Source organism: Arachis hypogaea, chromosome 17, assembly GCF_003086295.3.
Source record: "Arachis hypogaea cultivar Tifrunner chromosome 17, arahy.Tifrunner.gnm2.J5K5, whole genome shotgun sequence".
Lineage (NCBI taxonomy): Eukaryota > Viridiplantae > Streptophyta > Magnoliopsida > Fabales > Fabaceae > Arachis > Arachis hypogaea.
In genome coordinates, this window is record NC_092052.1 from 46,452,318 (window position 1) to 46,469,423 (window position 17,106).

General features: G+C 39.7%; 1 non-coding gene across 1 annotated transcript; it reads left to right on the forward strand.

Moving 5' to 3' along the window:
* Positions 1–9,673: 9,673 nt before the first annotated feature.
* LOC112767833 (small nucleolar RNA R71) lies at positions 9,674–9,781 on the forward strand. The gene has a single exon (XR_003185273.1). It is a non-coding gene; the product is annotated as a small nucleolar RNA R71 (small nucleolar RNA).
* The last annotated feature ends 7,325 nt before the right edge of the window (positions 9,782–17,106 follow it).

Genomic DNA, 17,106 nt, shown 5'->3' on the forward strand with positions numbered 1-17,106 from the left:
CGCAGTCGCGTGGTTGGGGGTGAAAATGGGAGTGACGCGATCGCGTGGGGCGTGCGATCGCATGAGAGGGGTGGAAGAGGAGATGACGCGATCGCATGGGTCGCGCGATCGCGTCGCTGGAAATTGTGCTAAACGCACGACTCCAGCACCGTTTCAGCGCAACTCTCTGTCTCCTTCGAGGGTGTTGTGGAATCCATGCGACGCGATCGCATCGCTCACGCGGTCGCGTAGGATTGGTTTTGTGCATGTGACGCGATCGCATGGGGCATGCGATCGCGTGGCCAATTTGTACAAAACGCACAAGGGCCGCACGATTCCAACCTAACTTTCTGGACGTTGGATTTTGACGCTGATCTCCAGGGCACGCGGCCGCGTGGATGACGCAGTCGCGTGGGTAGCGTTTTCGTATTATGACGCGATCGCATGGTGCAAGCGGTCGCGTCGTGCATCCCTTTTTTTTTTTAACTGAATGCAGGATGCAATGCTTAATGTGAATGCTATGCATGATTCCAGGTTAAATAAAATAAAAATAAAATTCAAAAACAAACAAAATGAAATAAAATTAAAATTGCAAAAGGAACGATCATACCATGGTGGGTTGTCTCCCACCTAGCACTTTTAGTTAAAGTCCTTAAGTTGGACATTGGAAGGGCTTCCTGTTATGGTGGCTTGTGTTTAAATTCGTCCAAAAATCTCCACCAGTGCTTGGAATGGCAATAGCCTCCGGGATCCCAAACTAGGCATGCAAAGCTTCTGAACGGCTTCAAACATATTGTTAGGCTCCCGGGGTGACAAACGTCAGAATAAACTCCAAGATCCCAAGCCTTGCTTTTAAATCCGCCTCCGTCTTGATATACATGTCTCCATCCGGGCAGTTTAAAGAGTAGAATCTCACCATGGTGACCAAACATTCTCCGTGATCCATGCAATTGAGCATGATACCAATCCGTGTACTTCGAGGTGAAGCGTGGAACCTTATTGAACCTTTTGCACCAACTCTGAGTATGAGCCATTTCCCTCTTACTCTTAAAGTCGCAAAGAGCTCTAAGCTGGCCATCTGTTTCAAGCAAACCATATTCAAGTGAATAAGTAAAGTTATAGGTTATGGATTGTACCCACTTGAAGCTTGTATTAGGTGGTAATGGCCTTGGGGTAGGTGTTTCTGGTGGTTCTGTAAGTTCTACTCCCTTGTGCTCTTCTGTGAATTCCTCCACTTCCTTGCAAGGCTCTACAATTGTATCTGTGTCCTGGTCAAAGTCTTCTATGTCTTCCTCATCACTTGAGTCATAGATTGGAGGTTGAGAGAAATCTACCTCCGCATCGTCTTCATATTCACTTGGGGAAGATTCTTCGACCTCAGAGAATTCACTTGCGGATGCCAGTTCATTACTAAGAGAATTTGACTTGTGACTATCATCATCAAGGGAATTTGTGTCTTGGGTTATTCCGTCTGATTCTTCATAAACAACTTGCCTTGGAGATTGTACAATATCCTCCTTAGCATCAACTGTAGCGTCCTTGACGGAGTTCTCCTCAGTTCTGGATTCCCATGGAGGTTCAGCATCTCCTAGATCTTCAACCAACTCTTCTTCTTGAATAATGACAGCTTCTTCTACCTGTTCTAGTACGAATTCATTCTCTGTCTTGTCCACTGGAGTTTCTGGTATCTCCTTCATGCTACGCTCTTCATTAGACTGTTCACATGGGGCTGTGGCTGATCCTTGTGTATTTGAGCGCCTAGAAACCTTTTATTTACTGTTTCCTTTAGGCGAACCTCTGCTTCTCGGGTTGCCGGACTTGGACATGATACATAGGAAAGTGGTGGTGATTGGGAGTGATTGGATTGGTACTGGGATAAGGAAGGATCATATGGTGGCGAATGGTGAAGAGAAGCTTGTGAGTGTGGTGGTTCGAGGTTATGTTGAAAGGATGGTTTATATACACGGGGTGGGGCTTGTTGGTAGTTGCAAGGTTGTCCACCATATCTTTTAGCTGGGTATGCACGGTAGAATGGTCTTTGTCCAAGATATCTCGGAGGGTGTTGCTGCCTAAAGGGTTGATTAGATCCTCTTGGCTCCATCCATCCTTGATTGGTCTGACCTTGATGCACATTCCTGCTGTAACTTCTATTTCCTTCAACAAAGTTAGAACCAAACTCAAAGCGAGAGGGGTGAGAATTCATGGTAGCAAATAAAGATAAAAAGGAAAAACAAAAATAAATAAACAAGCAAAAGAAAAATATTTACAATAACCAATAATAAGGCACACGTTAGTAGTTCCCCGGCAACGGCACCATTTTGATGAGAGGATTTTTGCCAGTAAAGAAGTTCATAAAAACAGTCGCATTGTAGATATAGTCTCTAAACCGACAGAAATCCCTTCATACAAACGTTTTGGGTGTCACAAGTAACAATACCCCTTTAAAAATTGTTAACCGAGTATTCAAACCTCGAGTCGTCTTCTCAAGGAATTGCAAGGAAGTATGTTCTTATTATTGGCTATAAAGGTTGTAATCGGGGTTTAGAAGGTGAGAAGCAAGTAATTTGAATGACAAGTAAAATAAATGGCATTTAAAATAAATAAACACTGTAAAGCAACTTTTGGCAAGGTAAGAGAAATTGGAAGTCCAACTTAGTTATCCCTCTCAACAATAATGAAAGTTGAATCTAAATTCCACTTAGTTAACCTTTACTAAAGCAAAGGAAAGTCAAGGGACTAATTAGTTTGACCTTAGAATCCTATTTAATTCCTAAGAAAAAGTTGGGATTATTGAAGTTCAGTTCAATTAGCAAGATAGCGATTATCAGTTATGTTGAGTTTGATAATGTTGAGTTACTGATTTCTTAACCAAGACCAAAAGGGGAAAAAGTAAAATTACTGGAATAAAAATGTCCTTAGATGGAAAGCAATGGTAACACAAATTAAAGAGAAAGCAATCAATAACTGAAATACCTCAAATAATCATTAATTCAATTAACAATCTGTAACATGGAATAATTCATAAATTAAATTATAAGAGTAAATAATCAATTCAAGTGCTGGAATAAATAAATAAAAGTGAAAAGGGAAGCTTAAAACAAAGAAACATAAAACCTGGATCGAGAGTCACTCTTACAAACTAAGAGAAGTCCTAAATCCTAAGAGAGAGAGGAGAGAACCTCTCTCAAACTAAATCTAAATCATAGGAAGTAACAAAAATGCGAGCTCCCTTTTGAATGGATGCATTCCCCCACTTTATAGCCTCTAGTCTGTGTGTTCTGTACCTGGATCTGGGCCAAAAGGGCTTCAGAAATCGCTGGAGGCGTATTCTGTAAATTCTGATGCGTGGCCTCTGTCACGCGTCCGCGTGGGTCACGCGGTCGCGTCATCTGAAGTTTTCCTTGTGGCGCGGTCGCGTCGGTCACGCGTCTGCGTCGAATGCGCTATGCTCAAGTCGCGCGACTGCGTCAATCATGCGGCCGCGTCGCTGTTTCTTCGCTCCTGGCACGCGATCGCGTCGTCCATGCGATCGCGTGGATGCCAGTTTCTCCAAAATTCCGTTTCACACTTTCCTTCCATTTTTGTATGTTTCCTTTTCCATCCTTTAAGTCATTCTGCCTTAGAAAATCTGAAACTACTCAACACACTAATCACGACATCGAATGGAAGTAAAGGTAATTAAAAATAATTAATTTTAAAGCTTAGGAAACATGTTTTTCACATACATCACATAATAAGGAAGGAAAAGTAAAACCATGCAATTAATATGAATAAGTGGGTGAATGATTGAATAAATCACTCAAACTAAGCACAAAATAACTCATGAAATATGGGTTTATCAGTAGTTTCTTCCTTGTTTTTGTTGAGGGTATGGTTGGTTTTGTGATTATCGATTTTGTGAGTTGTTGTTGTTCCATCTTTGATTTCCTCCATTGTCCCTACCTCTTTGTTGATAATTGTCCCGCCATCCTTGGTTGGAATTATCTCTCCAACCTTGGTTATAGTTGCTACCCCCTTGATTGTAATTGCCTCCTTGTTGGGGATACCTGGTGCACGAAATTGTGATGTCCAGGCTCAAACTATTCCTGGCACGTGAGCAACTTGGTACGCGTAATCATGATTACACATTCATAATTTGTCACAACTTCGATACAACTAACCAGCAAGTGCACTGGGTCGTCCAAGTAATACCTTACGTGAGTAAGGGTCGAATCCCACGGAGATTGTTGGTATGAAGCAAGCTATGGTCACCTTGTAAATCTCAGTCAGGCAGATATAAAGTGATAATGGTGTTTTCGAATATTATATAATAAAATAGGGATAGAGATACTTATGTAAATCATTGGTAGGAATTTCAGATAAGCGAATGGAGATGCTTTTCGTTCCTCTGAACCTCTGCTTTCCTGCTATCTTCATCCAATCAGTCTCACTCCTTTCCATGGCTGGCTTTATGTGATACATCACCACTGTCAATGGCTACTTTCGGTCATCTCTCGGGAAAATGATCCAATGCCCTGTCACGGCACGGCTAATCGTCTGGAGGCATCACCCTTGCCAATGGCTTCATCTTATCCTCTCAGTGAATAATATGCTCACGCACCCTGTCATGGCACGGCTATTCATCTGTCGGTTCTCGATCATGCTGGAATAGGATTTACTATCCTTTTGCGTCTGTCACTAACGCCCTGCAATTGCGAGTTAGGAGCTCGTCACAGTCATTCAATCATTGAATCCTACTCGGAATACCACAGACAAGGTTTAGACTTTCCGGATTCTCTTGAATGCCGCCATCATTCTAGCTTATGCCACGAAGATTCCGGTTAAGAGATCTAAGAGATATTCATTCTAGCTTATTTCATGTAGAACGGAAGTGTTTGTCAAGCACGTGTTCATAGGGGAGATGGTGATGAGCGTCACACATAATCATCACCTTCATCACGTTCTTGGGTGCGAATAGAAGCGAAATAAGATGAATTGAATAGAAAACAGTAGTACTTGCATTAATCCTTGAGGAACAGCAGAGCTCCACACCTTAATCTATGGAGTGTAGAAACTCTACCGTTGAAAATACATAAGTGAAGGTCCAGGAATGGCCAAGATGGCCAGCCCCCAAAACGTGATCAAAGGATCATAAGGTAATCCAAAGATGTCAAATACAATAGTAAAAGGTCCTATTTATAATAAACTAGTCACTAGGGTTTACATGAGTAAGTAATTGATGCATAAATCCACTTCCGGGGCCTACTTGGTGTGTGTTTGGGCTGAGCTTAAGTGTTGCACGTGTAGAGGTCCTTCTTGGAGTTGAACGTCAGTATTTGTGCCAGTTTGGGCGTTCAACTCTGGTTTTGGCTCCTTTTCTGGCGCTGGACGCCAGAATTGGGTAGAAAGCTGGTGTTGGACGCCAGTTTACGTCGTCTATTCTTAGCCAAAGTATGGACTATTATATATTGCTGGAAAGTCCTGGATGTCTACTTTCCAACGCAATTAAAAGCGCGCCATTTCGAGTTCTGTAGCTCCAGAAAATCCACTTTGAGTGCAGAGATGTCAGAATCCAACAGCATTAGCAGTCCTTCTTCAACCTCTGAATCTGATTTTTGATCAAGTCCCTCAATTTCAGCCAGAAAATACCTGAAATCACAGAAAAATACACAAACTCATAGTAAAGTCCAGAAATTTGAATTTAACATAAAATATATTAAAAACATCCCTAAAAGTAACTAGATTCTACTAAAAATATACTAAAAATAATGCCAAAAAGCGTATAAATTATCCGCTCATCACAACACCAAACTTAAATTGTTGCTTGTCCCCAAGCAACTGAAAATCAAAATAGGATAAAAAGAATAGAATATACTATAAATTCCAAACTATCAATGAAACATAGCTCCAATCAAATGAGTGGGACTTATAGCTTTTTGCCTCTTGAATAGTTTTGGCATCTCACTTTATCCATTGAGGTTCAGAATGATTGGCATCTATAGGAACTCAGAGTTCAGATAGTGTTATTGATTATCCTAGTTCAGTATGATGATTCTTGAACACAGCTGTTTTATGAGTCTTGGTCGTGGCCCTAAGCACTTTGTTTTCCAGTATTACCACCGGATACATAAATGCCACAAACACATAATTGGGTGAACCTTTTCAGATTGTGACTCAGCTTTGCTAAAGTCCCCAATTAGAGGTGTCCAGGGTTCTTAAGCACACTCTTTTTTTTTTTTTTGCTTTGGACCTTGACTTTAACTGCTCAGTCTCAAGTTTTCACTTGACACCTACACGCCACAAGCACATGGTTAGGGACAGCTTGGTTTAGCCGCTTAGACCAGGATTTTATTCCTTTTAGGCCCTCCTATCCACTGATGCTCAAAGCCTTGGGATCCTTTTTATTGCCCTTGCCTTTTGGTTTTAAGGGTTATTGGCTTTTTGCTCTTGCCTCTTGGTTTTAAGAGCTTTTGGCTTTTCTGCTTATTTTTTCTTTTTCTTTCTATTTTTTTTTCGCCTATTTTTTTTTCTGCAAGCTTTGTTCTTTGCTGCTTTTTCTTGCTTCAAGAATCACTTTTATGATTTTTCAGATTATCAAATAACATGTCTCCTAGTCATCATTCTTTCAAGAGCCAACATATTTAACATTCTTAAACAACAACTTCAAAAGACATATGCACTGTTCAAGCATACATTCAGAAAACAAGAAGCATTGTCACCACATCAATATAATTAAGCTAAGTTCAATGATAAATTCGAAACTCATGTACTTCTTGTTCTTTTGAATTAAAACATTTTTTCATTTAAGAGAGGTGATGGATTCATAGGACATTCATAACTTTAAGACATAGTTACTAACTACTAATGATCATGTAATGAAGACACAAACATAGATAAGCACATAACATAGAAAACAAAAAACAGAAGAAAGCAAGAACAAGGAATGAATCCACCTTAGTGATGGTGGCATTTCCTTCTTGAGGAACCAATGATGTCCTTGAGCTCTTCTATGTCTCTTCCTTGTCTTTGTTGCTCCTCCCTCATTGCTTTTTGATCTTCTCTTATTTCATGAAGGATGATGGAGTGCTCTAGATGTTCCACCCTTAGTTGCTTCCAATAATTGTGTGGAAGAAATTGTATCCCCTGAGGTATCTCAGGGATCTCTTGATTTGCAGTCAAATATTCTACCACTGAGCTATAGACCCTTGATGGAAGCTTTTGTCTTCCCTTTCCTCTTTCTAGAGGTTTCTCTGGCCTTAGGTGCCATCAATGGTTATGGAAAAAACAAAAAAGCTTATGCTTTTACCACACCAAACTTAGAATATTGCTCGCCCTCGAGCAAAAGAAGAAAGAATAGAAGAAGAAGAAGAAGATATGAAGGAGAATGAGGGATGTGTATATTCGGCCATATGGGTGGGATTGGGTGGAAAGAGATGTTGAATTTTGAAGATAGGTGGGTGTATGGATGTGAGTGGTAAATGGAAAACAGAAGGGATGATCATGAATGGAAAGAGATATGATGAGGTAGGTGGGGATCCTGTGGGGTCCACAGATCCTGAGATGATCCTGTGGGGTCCACAGATCCTGAGGTGTCAAGGCATTTACATCCCTGCACCAAATTAGGCATGTAAAATGCCTTTGCACACAACTCTGGGCGTTCAGCGCCAGGTTGGTGCCCATTTTTGGCGTTCAATGCCCATTTGCTGCCATTTCTGGTGTTGAACGCCAGAACCATGCTTGTTCTGGGTGTTCAGCGCCAGGATGCTGCCCATTCTGGGCGTTCAGCGCCAGAACCATGCTCTGTTCTGGCGTTTGAACGCCAGACAGATGCTCCTCCAGGATGTGATTTTTCTTCTGCTGTTTTTGATTCCGTTTTCAATTTTTTTATTTATTTTGTGACTCCACATGATCATGAACCTATAAAGACATATAACTAAGAAAAATATAGTTAGATAAATAAAAAATTGGGTTGCCTCCCAACAAGCGCTTCTTTAATGTCAATAGCTTGACAGTGGGCTCTCAATGAGCCTCACAGATGTGCAGAGCTTTGTTGAGACTCTCCAACACCAAACTTAGTGTTTGCATATGGGAATTCAACACCAAACTTAGAGTTTGGTTGTGGCCTCCCAACACCAAACTTAGAGTTTGACTGTGGGGGCTCTGGTTGACTCTACCTTGAGAGAAGCTTTTTCTGCTTCCTCTCCATGGTTGCAGAGGGAGATCCTTGAGTTTTAAACACAAGGGAGTCCTCATTCCATTGAAGGACTATTTCACCTCTGTCAACATCAATCACAGCTCTTGTTGTGGCCAGGAAAGGTCTTCCTAGGATGATGGATTCATCCTCTTCCTTTCCAGTATCCAGGACTATGAAATCAGCAGGGATGTAAAGGCCTTCAACCTTTACTAATACGTCCTCTACTTGTCCATAAGCCTGTTTTCTAGAGCTGTCTGCCATCTCTAATGAGATTTTAGCAGCTTGCACCCCATAGATTCCCAGTTTCTCTATTACAGAGAGGGGCATGAGGTTTATTCCTGAACCAAGGTCACACAGAGCCTTAAAGATCATGGTGCCTATGGTACAGGTTATTATGAACTTTCCAGGATCCTGTCTCTTCTGAGGCAATGTCAGTTGATCCAGATCACTTAGTTCATTGATGAACAAGGGAGGTTCAACTTTCCAAGTATCAATGCCAAATAATTTGGCATTCAGCTTCATGATTGCACCAAAAAACTTGGCAGTTTGCTCTTCAGTAACATCCTCATTCTCTTCAGAAGAGGAATACTCATCAGAGCTCATGAAGGGTATAAGGAGGTTCAATGGAATCTCTATGGTCTCTAGATGAGCCTCAGAGTCCTTTGGTTCCTCAGAGGGAAGCTCCTTATTGACCACTGGACGTCCCAGGAGGTCTTCCTCCTTGGGATTCACGTCCTCTCCTCTCCTCACAGGTTCGGCCATGGTGCTTATGTCAATGGCCTTGCACTCTCCTTTTGGATTCTCTTCTGTATTGCTTGGGAGAGTACTTGGAGGGATTTCAGTGATCCTTTTACTCAGCTGGCCCACTTGTGCTTCCAAATTTCTAATGGAAGACCTGGTTTCATTCATGAAACTCACAGTGGCCTTAGATAGATCAGAGACTAGATTTGCTAAATTAGAAGCATTTTGTTCAGAGTTCTCTGTCTGTTGCTGAGTGGATGATGGAAAAGGTTTATTATTGTTAAACCTGTTTCTTCCACCATTATTAAAGCCTTGTTGAGGCTTTTGATCCTTCCATGAGAAATTGGGGTGATTTCTCCATGATGAGTTATAGGTGTTTCCATAAGGTTCACCTAAGTAATTTACCTCTGCTATTGCAGGGTTCTCAAGATCATAAGATTCTTCTGCATAAGAAGCCTCTTGAGTACTGTTGGATGCAGCTTGCATTCCATGCAGACTCTGAGAGATCATATTGACTTGCTGAGTCAATATTTTATTCTGAGCCAATATGGCATTCAGAGTATCAACTTCAAGAACTCCCTTCTTCATAGGCATCCCATTGCTCACAGGATTCCTTTCAGAAGTGTACATGAACTGGTTATTAGCAACCATGTCAATGAGTTCTTGAGCTTCTGCAGGCATTTTCTTTAGGTGAATGGATCCACCTGCAGAAGTGTCCAGTGACATCTTTGATAGCTTAGATAAACCATCATAGAATATATCCAGGATGGTCCATTCTGAAAGCATGTCAGAGGGACATTTTTTGGTCAACTGTTTGTATCTTTCCCAAGCTTCATAGAGGGATTCACCTTCTTTCTGTCTGAAGGTTTGAACATTAGCTCTAAGCTTGCTCAGCTTTTGAGGAGGAAAGTACTTGGCTAAGAAAGCTGTGACCAGCTTATCCCAAGAGTTCAGGCTGTCTTTGGGTTGAGAATCCAACCATATTCTAGCTTTGTCTCTTACAGCAAAAGGGAAAAGCATGAGCCTGTAGACTTCAGGATCTACTCCATTAGTCTTAACAGTATCACATATCTGCAAGAATTCAGTTAAGAACTGAAAAGGATCTTCAGATGGAAGTCCATGAAACTTGCAGTTTTGCTGCATCAGAGAAACTAATTGAGGTTTTAGCTCAAAGTTGTTTGTTCCAATGGCAGGGATGGAGATGCTTCTTCCATGTAAATTGGAATTAGGTGCAGTAAAGTCACCAAGCATCTTCCTTACATTATTATTATTTTCGGCTGCCATCTTCTCTTCCTGTTCGAAAATTTCTGAAAGGTTATATCTGGATTGTTGTATTTTAGCTTCTCTTAGTTTCCCTTTCAAAGTCCTTTCAGGTTCTGGATCTGCTTCCACAAGAATGTTCTTGTCCTTGCTCCTGCTCATATGACAAAGAAGAGGGCACAGAAAAATAATAATAATAGAAATCCTTTATACCACAGTATAGGGATTCCTTTGTGAGTGAAAGAAAAGAGGGAGATAAAGAATGTAATGGAATGGAAGAAACACAACTGTGAGGAGGGTTGTGATGTGAGATGATATGTTAGTAAATGAATAAATAAATAGAATAAGATGGGAGAGGGAGAATTTTTGAAAAATATTTTTGAAAAAGAGTTAGTGATTTTCGAAAATGGTTTTTGAAAAATGTTAGTATTTTTCGAAAATTTTTTAAAATCAAAAATAAAAATAAAAATAATTAGTTAATTAAAAAGAAATTTTTGAAAAAGGGGCAAGATATTTTCGAAAATTAGAGAGAGAGAGTTAGTTAGGTAGTTTTGAAAAAGTTAAGAAACAAACAAAAAGTTAGTTAGTTAGTTGAAACAAATTTTGAAAAGATAAGAAGTTAGGAGGTTAGAAAAGATATTTTGAAACCAACTTTTTGAAAAAGGTAATATAAGAAGATATTTTAGAAATTAGTTTTGAAAAAGATTTGATTTTTAAAATCTCAATTAATGACTTGATTCATAAGAAATCACAAGATATGATTCTAGAACTTAAAGTTTGAATCTTTCTTAACCAGCAAGTAACAAACTTCAAATTTTTGAATCAAAATATTAATTGATTATGTTATTTTCGAAAATTTGATATAAAAATAAGAAAAAAATTTTTGAAAAATATTTTTGGAATTTTCGAAAATAACTAAGAATTTTGAAAAAGATTTGATTTTTGAAAAAGATAAGATTTTCAAATTGAAAATTTGATTTGACTCATAAGAAACAACTTGATTTTAAAAATTTTTGTAAAAGTCAACTCAAATTTTCGAATTTGATGAGAGAAAAAGGGGAAGATATAATTTTTGATTTTTGAATTTTTATGAAAAACACTAAAATGATGCAATGCATGAAAATTTTGGATCAAAACTATGAATGTATGCAAGAATGCTATGAATGTCAAGATGAACACCAAGAACACCGTGAATATCAAGATGAACACCAAGAACATATTTTTGAAAAATTTTTAATGCAAAGAAAACATGCAAGACACCAAACTTAGAATTCTTTAATGCTTAGGCACTAAGAATTCAAGAATGCATATGAAAAACACCATACAACACAAAACAAAAAATCATCAAGATCAAACAAGAAGACTTACCAAGAACAACTTGAAGATCATGAAGAACACTATGAATGTATGAAAATTTTCGAAAAATGCAAGATGCACATGCAATTGACACCAAACTTATAACATGACTCAAGACTCAAACAAGAAACAAAAAATATTTTTGATTTTTATGATTTTCTAATTTTTTTGTATTTTTCTCGAAAGTTACTTAAAAAAAAGAAAAATAAGGATTCAAAATTTTTAATATGAATTCCAGGAATCTTATGCTCTAAAGCTCCAATCAAAGGGTCAGGCATGGCTTAATAGCCAGCCAAGCTTTAGTATGTAACTCAGAGATGACACGCCTGACATGCCCTACAGGCATGGCTTTACAGCTAGCCAGGCTTCAACATGCTTCATGAAACACTAGAATTCATTCTTAAAAATTCTGAAGCCATAGAATAATTTATTTTTGAAAACAAATTTTTTTAATTAAATATTTTTTTTCGAAAACAGGTGAGAAGATTTTGAAAGATTTTTGAAAAAATTTTGAAAACAAAACAAAAAGAAAATTACCTAATCTGATCAACAGGATGAACCGTCAGTTGTCCATACTCGAACAATCCCCGGCAACGGCGCCAAAAACTTGGTGCACGAAATTGTGATGTCCAGGCTCAAACTATTCCTGGCACGTGAGCAACTTGGTACGCGTAATCGTGATTACACATTCATAATTTGTCACAACTTCGATACAACTAACCAGCAAGTGCACTGGGTCGTCCAAGTAATACCTTACGTGAGTAAGGGTCGAATCCCACGGAGATTGTTGGCATGAAGCAAGCTATGGTCACCTTGTAAATCTCAGTCAGGCAGATATAAAGTGATAATGGTGTTTTCGAATATTATATAATAAAATAGGGATAGAGATACTTATGTAAATCATTGGTAGGAATTTCAGATAAGCGAATGGAGATGCTTTTCGTTCCTCTGAACCTCTGCTTTCCTGCTATCTTCATCCAATCAGTCTCACTCCTTTCCATGGCTGGCTTTATGTGATACATCACCACTGTCAATGGCTACTTTCGGTAATCTCTCGGGAAAATGATCCAATGCCCTGTCACGGCACGGCTAATCGTCTGGAGGCATCACCCTTGCCAATGGCTTCATCTTATCCTCTCAGTGAATAATATGCTCACGCACCCTGTCATGGCACGGCTATTCATCTGTCAGTTCTCGATCATGCTGGAATAGGATTTACTATCCTTTTGCGTCTGTCACTAACGCCCTGCAATTGCGAGTTAGGAGCTCGTCACAGTCATTCAATCATTGAATCCTACTCGGAATACCACAGACAAGGTTTAGACTTTCCGGATTCTCTTGAATGCCGCCATCATTCTAGCTTATGCCACGAAGATTCCGGTTAAGAGATCTAAGAGATATTCATTCTAGCTTATTTCATGTAGAACGGAAGTGTTTGTCAAGCACGTGTTCATAGGGGAGATGGTGATGAGCGTCACACATAATCATCACCTTCATCACGTTCTTGGGTGCGAATAGAAGCGAAATAAGATGAATTGAATAGAAAACAGTAGTACTTGCATTAATCCTTGAGGAACAGCAGAGTTCCACACCTTAATCTATGGAGTGTAGAAACTCTACCGTTGAAAATACATAAGTGAAGGTCCAGGCATGGCCAAGATGGCCAGCCCCCAAAACGTGATCAAAGGATCATAAGGTAATCCAAAGATGTCAAATACAATAGTAAAAGGTCCTATTTATAATAAACTAGTCACTAGGGTTTACATGAGTAAGTAATTGATGCATAAATCCACTTCCGGGGCCTACTTGGTGTGTGTTTGGGCTGAGCTTAAGTGTTGCACGTGTAGAGGTCCTTCTTGGAGTTGAACGTCAGTATTTGTGCCAGTTTGGGCGTTTAACTCTGGTTTTGGCTCCTTTTCTGGCGCTGGACGCCAGAATTGGGTAGAAAGCTGGTGTTGGACGCCAGTTTACGTCGTCTATTCTTAGCCAAAGTATGGACTATTATATATTGCTGGAAAGTCCTAGATGTCTACTTTCCAACGCAATTAAAAGCGCGCCATTTCGAGTTCTGTAGCTCCAGAAAATCCACTTTGAGTGCAGAGATGTCAGAATCCAACAGCATTAGCAGTCCTTTTTCAACCTCTGAATCTGATTTTTGATCAAGTCCCTCAATTTCAGCCAGAAAATACCTGAAATCACAGAAAAATACACAAACTCATAGTAAAGTCCAGAAATGTGAATTTAACATAAAATATATTAAAAACATCCCTAAAAGTAACTAGATTCTACTAAAAATATACTAAAAATAATGCCAAAAAGCGTATAAATTATCCGCTCATCACAACACCAAACTTAAATTGTTGCTTGTCCCCAAGCAACTGAAAATCAAAATAGGATAAAAAGAATAGAATATACTATAAATTCCAAACTATCAATGAAACATAGCTCCAATCAAATGAGTGGGACTTATAGCTTTTTGCCTCTTGAATAGTTTTGGCATCTCACTTTATCCATTGAGGTTCAGAATGATTGGCATCTATAGGAACTCAGAGTTCAGATAGTGTTATTGATTATCCTAGTTCAGTATGATGATTCTTGAACACAGCTGTTTTATGAGTCTTGGTCGTGGCCCTAAGCACTTTGTTTTCCAGTATTACCACCGGATACATAAATGCCACAAACACATAATTGGGTGAACCTTTTCAGATTGTGACTCAGCTTTGCTAAAGTCCCCAATTAGAGGTGTCCAGGGTTCTTAAGCACACTCTTTTTTTTTTTTTGCTTTGGACCTTGACTTTAACTGCTCAGTCTCAAGTTTTCACTTGACACCTACACGCCACAAGCACATGGTTAGGGACAGCTTGGTTTAGCCGCTTAGACCAGGATTTTATTCCTTTTAGGCCCTCCTATCCACTGATGCTCAAAGCCTTGGGATCCTTTTTATTGCCCTTGCCTTTTGGTTTTAAGGGTTATTGGCTTTTTGCTCTTGCCTCTTGGTTTTAAGAGCTTTTGGCTTTTCTGCTTATTTTTTCTTTTTCTTTCTATTTTTTTTTCGCCTATTTTTTTTTCTGCAAGCTTTGTTCTTTGCTGCTTTTTCTTGCTTCAAGAATCACTTTTATGATTTTTCAGATTATCAAATAACATGTCTCCTAGTCATCATTCTTTCAAGAGCCAACATATTTAACATTCTTAAACAACAACTTCAAAAGACATATGCACTGTTCAAGCATACATTCAGAAAACAAGAAGCATTGTCACCACATCAATATAATTAAGCTAAGTTCAATGATAAATTCGAAACTCATGTACTTCTTGTTCTTTTGAATTAAAACATTTTTTCATTTAAGAGAGGTGATGGATTCATAGGACATTCATAACTTTAAGACATAGTTACTAACTACTAATGATCATGTAATGAAGACACAAACATAGATAAGCACATAACATAGAAAACAAAAAACAGAAGAAAGCAAGAACAAGGAATGAATCCACCTTAGTGATGGTGGCATTTCCTTCTTGAGGAACCAATGATGTCCTTGAGCTCTTCTATGTCTCTTCCTTGTCTTTGTTGCTCCTCCCTCATTGCTTTTTGATCTTCTCTTATTTCATGAAGGATGATGGAGTGCTCTAGATGTTCCACCCTTAGTTGCTTCCAATAATTGTGTGGAAGAAATTGTATCCCCTGAGGTATCTCAGGGATCTCTTGATTTGCAGTCAAATATTCTACCACTGAGCTATAGACCCTTGATGGAAGCTTTTGTCTTCCCTTTCCTCTTTCTAGAGGTTTCTCTGGCCTTAGGTGCCATCAATGGTTATGGAAAAAACAAAAAAGCTTATGCTTTTACCACACCAAACTTAGAATATTGCTCGCCCTCGAGCAAAAGAAGAAAGAATAGAAGAAGAAGAAGAAGATATGAAGGAGAATGAGGGATGTGTATATTCGGCCATATGGGTGGGATTGGGTGGAAAGAGATGTTGAATTTTGAAGATAGGTGGGTGTATGGATGTGAGTGGTAAATGGAAAACAGAAGGGATGATCATGAATGGAAAGAGATATGATGAGGTAGGTGGGGATCCTGTGGGGTCCACAGATCCTAAGATGATCCTGTGGGGTCCACAGATCCTGAGGTGTCAAGGCATTTACATCCCTGCACCAAATTAGGCATGTAAAATGCCTTTGCACACAACTCTGGGCGTTCAGCGCCAGGTTGGTGCCCATTTTGGGCGTTCAACGCCCATTTGCTGCCATTTCTGGTGTTGAACGCCAGAACCATGCTTGTTCTGGGTGTTCAGCGCCAGGATGCTGCCCATTCTGGGCGTTCAGCGCCAGAACCATGCTCTGTTCTGGCGTTTGAACGCCAGACAGATGCTCCTCCAGGATGTGATTTTTCTTCTGCTGTTTTTGATTCCGTTTTCAATTTTTTTATTTATTTTGTGACTCCACATGATCATGAACCTATAAAGACATATAACTAAGAAAAATATAGTTAGATAAATAAAAAATTGGGTTGCCTCCCAACAAGCGCTTCTTTAATGTCAATAGCTTGACAGTGGGCTCTCAATGAGCCTCACAGATGTGCAGAGCTTTGTTGAGACTCTCCAACACCAAACTTAGTGTTTGCATATGGGAATTCAACACCAAACTTAGAGTTTGGTTGTGGCCTCCCAACACCAAACTTAGAGTTTGACTGTGGGGGCTCTGGTTGACTCTACCTTGAGAGAAGCTTTTTCTGCTTCCTCTCCATGGTTGCAGAGGGAGATCCTTGAGTTTTAAACACAAGGGAGTCCTCATTCCATTGAAGGACTATTTCACCTCTGTCAACATCAATCACTGCTCTTGTTGTGGCCAGGAAAGGTCTTCCTAGGATGATGGATTCATCCTCTTCCTTTCCAGTATCCAGGACTATGAAATCAGCAGGGATGTAAAGGCCTTCAACCTTTACTAATACGTCCTCTACTTGTCCATAAGCCTGTTTTCTAGAGCTGTCTGCCATCTCTAATGAGATTTTAGCAGCTTGCACCCCATAGATTCCCAGTTTCTCTATTACAGAGAGGGGCATGAGGTTTATTCCTGAACCAAGGACACACAGAGCCTTAAAGATCATGGTGCCTATGGTACAGGTTATTATGAACTTTCCAGGATCCTGTCTCTTCTGAGGCAATGTCAGTTGATCCAGATCACTTAGTTCATTGATGAACAAGGGAGGTTCAACTTTCCAAGTATCAATGCCAAATAATTTGGCATTCAGCTTCATGATTGCACCAAAAAACTTGGCAGTTTGCTCTTCAGTAACATCCTCATTCTCTTCAGAAGAGGAATACTCATCAGAGCTCATGAAGGGTATAAGGAGGTTCAATGGAATCTCTATGGTCTCTAGATGAGCCTCAGAGTCCTTTGGTTCCTCAGAGGGAAGCTCCTTATTGACCACTGGACGTCCCAGGAGGTCTTCCTCCTTGGGATTCACGTCCTCTCCTCTCCTCACAGGTTCGGCCATGGTGCTTATGTCAATGGCCTTGCACTCTCCTTTTGGATTCTCTTCTGTATTGCTTGGGAGAGTACTTGGAGGGATTTCAGTGATCCTTTTACTCAGCTGGCC